The 7,060-nt window shown below is 44.1% G+C and overlaps 1 pseudogene; it reads left to right on the forward strand.

The window, feature by feature from the left end:
- Positions 1-5,903: 5,903 nt before the first annotated feature.
- On the forward strand, positions 5,904-6,830 carry LOC102846984 (annotated as a pseudogene).
- The last annotated feature ends 230 nt before the right edge of the window (positions 6,831-7,060 follow it).

Raw genomic sequence — 7,060 nt, forward strand, 5'->3', positions numbered from 1 at the left:
TGATGGATTCTAACGCTGTGCCTTTGGGTTGGCAGTGCATCTCCTTATCACCCGGCCATCAGAGCCCCCTAAATTCTATATACCCTTTAGCTATTATTTTTCTTATAATGCCTTACTCCTTCCTGGGGAGTTTTGTTATTAAAGATAGTCCTGGGATGGGCAATGTTCACTTCCAAGTGGGACTAAATGATCTGTTTTTGAATTCAGCCAAAAAAGAGAAAGATATTTTCAAGCAGAGCTGGAGCTCATGACCCCGGTCCTCACGTGAGTTATGTGCAACCACTGATGCCTGCCTTTTTGTTGTTGTTTGGTGCCATTGAGTCAAGTATGACTCATAGCAGCTCCATAAACAAAGGAACTCTGCCCTATCCTGTGCCATCCTCATCATCTCTGACACACTCACACCCACTGCTGAAGTCACTATGTCAATCTAGCGCATTGAGGGGCTCCCTTGCCTTCGCTGACCCTCCATCCTTCTGAGCATTATGTCCCTTTCCAAGGAACAGCCTTGCTTAACCACATGTCCAAAGTATGAAAAACGTGATGCGAACATCTTAGGTGGTTCTTATTCAGCCTACACAAGCATTTTACGGAGGAGAAAAGAAAGGACACATGGTCCAAATAAACAAAAAAAAAACCTATCTTGATCTTAAATTTGGTCTTTTATTGAAATTCAGGAAAATGCACCTGAAGGTATTAATGGGAACAATTTATTTTTATTTTTTTAATTTTATTCTTTTTTTGTGTAGGTACCATCAAACCAGATCTGACTGGTACAGGAGGAGATTGTCCCTCCTTCTCCAGCAGAGCATCTGGTGCATTCGAACCATGTACCTCTGGGATTGCAGTGCAGCTTCTTGTCACTAGGCCACCAGAGCTCCCTTGAGAACAATTTATTTAATAAAATTGCTGAGCATGACCTTGTAAAATCTAGTAAGGAGCTGCTTTGCCAGAGAGATATGGAACCTCCTCTTATGTGATTTATGGCCTCTGAAAACCTGCTGGAGGGTCAGGTGTGAGTTGGATCTCACTCACTCGCAAACAACAACAACATCCAACATATCCCTGTTGTTGTTACGTGCTGGTGACTCGTTTTTGACTCATAGAGACCCCATGCTCTATACAGAACTAATTTCATTGTCTCTAACACACCTACTCCATCTCATTGAGAGCCTTCCTCTCTTGGCGTTGTCCCTCCACCCTTCCAAGCATGAAGTCAGATGGAGTTTCAAAATCCTTGCTTCCAAGGAGCAGCATGGTTTCATCTTCTCCATGATGGACCTGCTTGTTCTTTTAGCTATCTGCTGGAGCCTAGCACATGATCGACCCCAGCGCTTGCCAGACCCCTACCAAGCCCCAGCACACAGAAGCACGTGGAGACAGCACCCATTAACCCCAGGAACACCTATATCACAGGGGAGTTGGGAGGCCTGAGCCACTAACCAGAGTTGGTTGCGGGCGGGGGATAGGAGATGCTGGAGGGGCAAAGAGAGGGAATTGAGCTGGATATTATCAGGGCAGGGTTAGGATGGGAACACAACACATGCTCCAAAGGGGGTCCGCATCCCCCAGGACCAACACCTAATCTGTCACCTGCATACTCTTATCAGCTTTTCTGAGTAAAATGCTTGTCTGTCAAAATTTGCTCTAAAGCTGAGCACTGAGCACCCTAATTAAGACAGACGAGGGAGAAAGATTCACCATCCAATTTTCAAATAAGGGCTTTGAAAACCCAATGTAACACACCCGTATGACCCAGATAATCCTTCTGGGTGGAATACTCTAAAGAAAATTTTGTTCAGAAAGAGAATAAATAAATAAATGTACATAAATGTTGTTGTTGTGGATTGCCTTCAAGTTGAGCACAACTCATAGCAACCCAAAGGCCTGAAGCCCCTCTACAACGATCAACATTTATCAAAGTTCATAAATTTTCAGAGGCATTTTATTTAGGAAGTAGATGCCACTCCTGCATGGCATAGCTGAAATAGTAAAAACATCAGCATTGTTGCTACATTATTACTGTGTCTACTTAGAGAATAAAGCATTTTACCTCAGTAAAAATTAATTTACAACTGCTTGTAGGGATACTATTAATACTCATGCAAATGAGCATAAAAATGACAACAAAGCAAATCACAACTGTGTGGAATTCCATGTGTATGTTTATATTTACAAACATACACAAAAGAAAAATATACCCAGATAGCACTTTAAAATATATTTTTAATGGCTAGCCTAGGAAATAAAAAGAGTAGTACTTTGTCCAAAAAGTTGCCCAAAGTCAGAGCCCACTCATGAATCAGAAGAGCCAGGCTGCCAAGAATGAAAAGGGGAGGGGGAAGAAGTGGGTGGCGGCAGGAGGCAGGAGGCAGGAGGCAGGAGGCAGGACCTCAGAAGCCTGGGACTCTGCTGTGCTCCAGCCTGAGGACAGTCCTTGTCTTTGCTCCTGTTGCCCCTGCTGTTCAACATTCCCAGGTGAGTGTGTGCTCACAGCGCTGCGGAGGTAGCATGGGGTCTGGTGATGGTGGTGGTGCAGGCTACATTGGTTTTCTGGGAGCTTCTCAAATTATAAGGAGCCTTGGGGTGGCAGGTGGGGTAACAAGTTATGTGTTGGGCTGTGAAGTGAAGGGTCAGGGGTTTGAGTTCATCAGGTTCTCTCTCTGTAGGAGCAAAATGGACAGCATCCTCTTTCATAGACTTGGAAAACTGATAGCGGGTCAGCGATCAGAAGACCCGGGAGCTGGAATGGGCTCAAAGGCAGTGGATTTAGAGGCTTTTGAGAGGGGAACTCAAACTCAAAACTTAAACTCAAGAGCAAATAAGTCACTTGGAGATATTAAAATTCAGAGGTGAATTAGTGAGTTAGGGAGGCAACCTGAATTTCTGTGTTTCTGGGGATACAAGTCCTGCTTTAGTCCTCTCAGGCCTGAAGTTCAGCCTCCCTGGGTGGAGTAAGTATTGATTGGGGCAAAGGGGCAAAGGACAAAAAAGGGGCTCAGCATGAACCAAACCAAGGGATTCTCAGGCAAATTCTTCCATCCATGCTTTTACCTCTCTCTGTCGCCTTTCCAAGCCCCACAGCTCGGGAAACCTCAGTTCATTCTTGAGAACTTCTCAAAAGATATATGATCGTCTGGTGTGCAGTCTAGGAGTGTGTATAGGCAGCAGACAGAGGAACCCTAGCTAAAGCCTCTGGAAACTAGTCAAATATTTGACATCTGGAATATACCAGATCTACTCTTTATAGTCCTTGTGGGAGAAAGATGGGCAATCTCCTCCCATGAGGTTTACTGCTTCTGAAAACCTGCTGGAGGGTCAACTATGAGTTGATTCTGACTCGATGGCGCAAAACAACAACAGCTCTTTATAAAAAAGCTCTAGTGGTGCAGTGCATGGTTCAAATCTATCAGCTGTTCTACTGAGAGAAAGAGGAAAGTTTATGACCTGGGAATCCTGACAGAAGAGCCAGAATTGACTCAATGCCAGTGGGGCTTTTCCTTTTTTTTGGGTTTGGTTTTGATTAAATTCAGAGTCTTGCTGGAATGTGTTTAGAGGGTGTTGGGTCTACACTTCAAAGTGAGATGAAAATTGCCCACATTAAACTCCTAGAGTCCTTAGCAACCTCCCCTAAATCTAGAATTTAGGAGGTTGGGAGAGTTGCAGGATTCAGAACCAATTGAGAAAGGAAGGAGCAGATTCAACATGAGGGCTCTGGTGGCCTAGTCTGACTTCTACCAACTTCACAAAGGGGAACTGTCCCCATCAATAATATTCATAGCAGTAAATAGATATCTGCATGATTCAACACAGCAGCCCTCTACCCCATGCTCCTGCACATCTTTCTACCAATCGTTTGGGTTCAATATTCACTGTGACTCATAGACTTTACTCACTGCTGTGGTATCAAGAGTGGGGTTTTATTAGGGAAATAAGTTGGAGGGGAGGGAGGAGGCAAAGAATATCACCCAATGTGAGTCCAGATTTTAGCCCAGCAATCCCAAGGAACAAGTCTTCAATTAGGGAGTTTGTTGTTGTTACTAGGTGCTGTTAAGTCCACTTCAACTCATAGTGACACTCTGTGCAGTAGATCAAAACCTTTTCCAATCCTAATCCATCCTCACAAGCTCCAATGAGCTCAAGGCCAATGTCGTAGTTACTGTGTCAATCCTTCTCCTTGAGGGTCTTCCCTTCCTTCTCCGACCCTCCATCTGTCCCTGTACTATGTCCTTTCTCAGGGATTGACCCCTTCAGAAAACATGGCCCAAGGACGGAAGATGAAGTCTCACCATCCTTGTCTCTCAGGAGCACTCTGACATCACTTCTTCCAAAACCAATTTGTCCTCTTGGCAGTCCAAGATACATACAATACTCTTTGTCAACACCACAATTTGTAAGCATCAATTCTTTGGTTTTCCTTAATCATCGTTCAACTTTCTTAAGCATATCAAGCAATTGAAAAGACTATGGCTTGGGAGTTTAGACCATTCCAATATAGCTATGAACACCTGAGGAATGGAACTAGAGAAAGACAGACAGCAAGGGGATGTGCATACCCGTTCCACCTACCAGTGCCAGCACTGACATGGTTCAGCCAAAGGTGGAAGTAGCCCTACACTAGGCAATGAGGAGCTAGTGGAACAGTGGTTTTGTTGCTTTTTTCCAGAGATGAATAACAAACATGCCTCTCTTGTCTCTTGATGTTTAGCTTGTGGAAAATTATGGAGGGAGATAGAAAAGAGAGAGAAGACAAACTCTAGTCTCTTGACATGTTGAGAAAGGTTGCGTTCCTCTCCACACCAGTCGTGAACAAAGGGAAAACAGATGACCCCCCCACCCCCCACATGCACGCACTGTTATTATTTTACGTAAATGTTTTCTTGAACCAGTTGTTGTTTAGCATCCAGTGGGAATCTACTTGTAGCTGACCGTCCAGTAGGTTGTTATAGGTTTTAAATTACACTCGGGCAGCTGGTGGATTCAAACCAAGTGCTTTACTGTTGGCAGCACAGTTTCTTACCACTAAGCCACCAAGCCATTAACCAATAAGTACGTGTAATTTGGTATTTGGTCAACCAAATCCTTGGAGAGGAGAAAAAAAAAGAAATCCAACCTTGAATTAAGAGTAAAATGGAGCTTCCTTTAAAAGATAATGAATGACACAATCCTAAAGAACACTCACTCCTAAAATGGGTTTACAAAAGCCACTAAAAGAATAAGGTAGGCAGATGGAAAAAAAAAAGGAAAGGTCATCACTTGGGGTTATTTTTGTTTTTAAATTTGTAATGTTACTTTTGAAAGAGTGGTGTCGTGCTCGCTTCGGCAGCACATATACTAAAATTGGAACGATACAGAGAAGATTAGCATGGCCCCTGCGCAAGGATGACACGCAAATTCGTGAAGCGTTCCATATTTTCGACCCTGAAATGAGCCAGTCTGTAACGAAGGCTAACTCCTAACTCCTTTCACCTACAAATTTCGTCTTTGGATACAAAGCTAAGTGGATAGTCCTTACCGAGGGACTGTTAAAAAAAAAAAAAGAGGCAGGGAGAAGAAAAGAAAAAAAAAAAAGAAAGAGTGGTGTCTTGTTTTTTATTATTTTTCAACTACTATGCTCTTTGTGATTGAGAAGTCATTTAATAGTAAACAGTGTAGAAGCTACCTTTTTTTTATTGCTGGCAAACAGCTTTAAGTGCACTTTCTTTGATTACACTTCCATTTTTTTGTTAAACTGGAATTTTCTGAAACCTTTTTTAAAAAAAATTTTCTGAAACCTTTTATGTACCACTAAGAGGATAAGGGTAACTTTTAAATAAACCTGATTTACATCTTAAAAAAAAAAGACAGTAAGTGGCAATGAGTAACATGCGTACACTGACCTTCCCTCTCTGCTCCGCAGGACGATGTGTGGCAGGTTCCTGAGGCACCTGCTGGCTGAAGAGAGCCGGCATTCCACCCCGACAGGCCGGCTCCTGCTTCCCGTGCTCGTGGCATTCCGCCTCCTGCTACTGGTTGCCAGTGGGCCTGGGGTCTACGGCGATGAACACAGTGAATTTGTATGTGATACTCAGCAGCCTGGTTGCAAGACTGCATGCTACGATGCCTTCCACCCTCTCTCCCCACTGCGCTTCTGGGCCTTCCAGGTCATACTGATGGCTGTGCCCAGTGCCCTCTACCTGGGCTTCACCCTGTATCATGTCATCTGGCATTGGGAAGAATCAGGCCAAGTGAAGGAAAAGGAATCCTTGATCCCAGATGGGGACAAGAAGAGAGATACCTTAAGTGCTGGAGGCCGCAGGCTGCTCGGGGCCTATGTGGCCCATTTGGTGTTCCGGCTGGTCCTTGAGGGGGTGGCCCTGGGCAGTCACTACCTTCTGTATGGGTTTAAAGTGCCCATCTCCTTTTCATGTCGTAGAGATCCTTGCCCTTTTAGTGTAACCTGCAATATATCTCGCTCATCTGAGAAGACCATCTTCCTGAAGACCATGTTTGGGATCACAGTGGTCTGTCTCTCATTTACGCTTTTGGAACTTGTGTGTGTATTTCTGTGGAAATGGCGGAGGACCCAGAAGCACTCATTTTCTTGTACCAACTTCTTAATGTCAGTGAGGGCCAAACGACACAAGCAAGAAACCAGTGACTTTCCAGTGGTGGAAACAAAAGAGTAGTTCCAGGAAGCAGGTCAGAAGGATGCTGAGGACTCTCCTTTTCGGTCTCCTTCCAGGGAAAGTCTCTTGTGCCTCAGGAGAGAACAATTCACCTACATTACAAAGAATGGATCTGGTTCTAGACAGAGGTGTTCTGGCCACTGTTTCCTACCCATCTTCTGAATTCCTACTCACACTCACTCTCTACCAAACAATTTGAAGATTGTCTTTTAATGAACCAAGGTTGGAGTGATTGATGAGCTGGTCATGCCAAGTATTTCCTGTGCATTGTACCTATTCCTCTGAGGTCTTATCCCAATGAAAACAGGTCTAGATTATGCTTGATTCTCTGGGGTTGTAAAGTCAACCCGGCTTACCTCCAAAGGAAACTTTATGATTGGTTATTCTTCCCA

This window comes from Elephantulus edwardii, unplaced genomic scaffold, assembly GCF_000299155.1.
Source record: "Elephantulus edwardii isolate Elephantulus edwardi_28Jun2011 unplaced genomic scaffold, EleEdw1.0 scaffold00186, whole genome shotgun sequence".
In the NCBI taxonomy this organism is placed as follows: domain Eukaryota; kingdom Metazoa; phylum Chordata; class Mammalia; order Macroscelidea; family Macroscelididae; genus Elephantulus; species Elephantulus edwardii.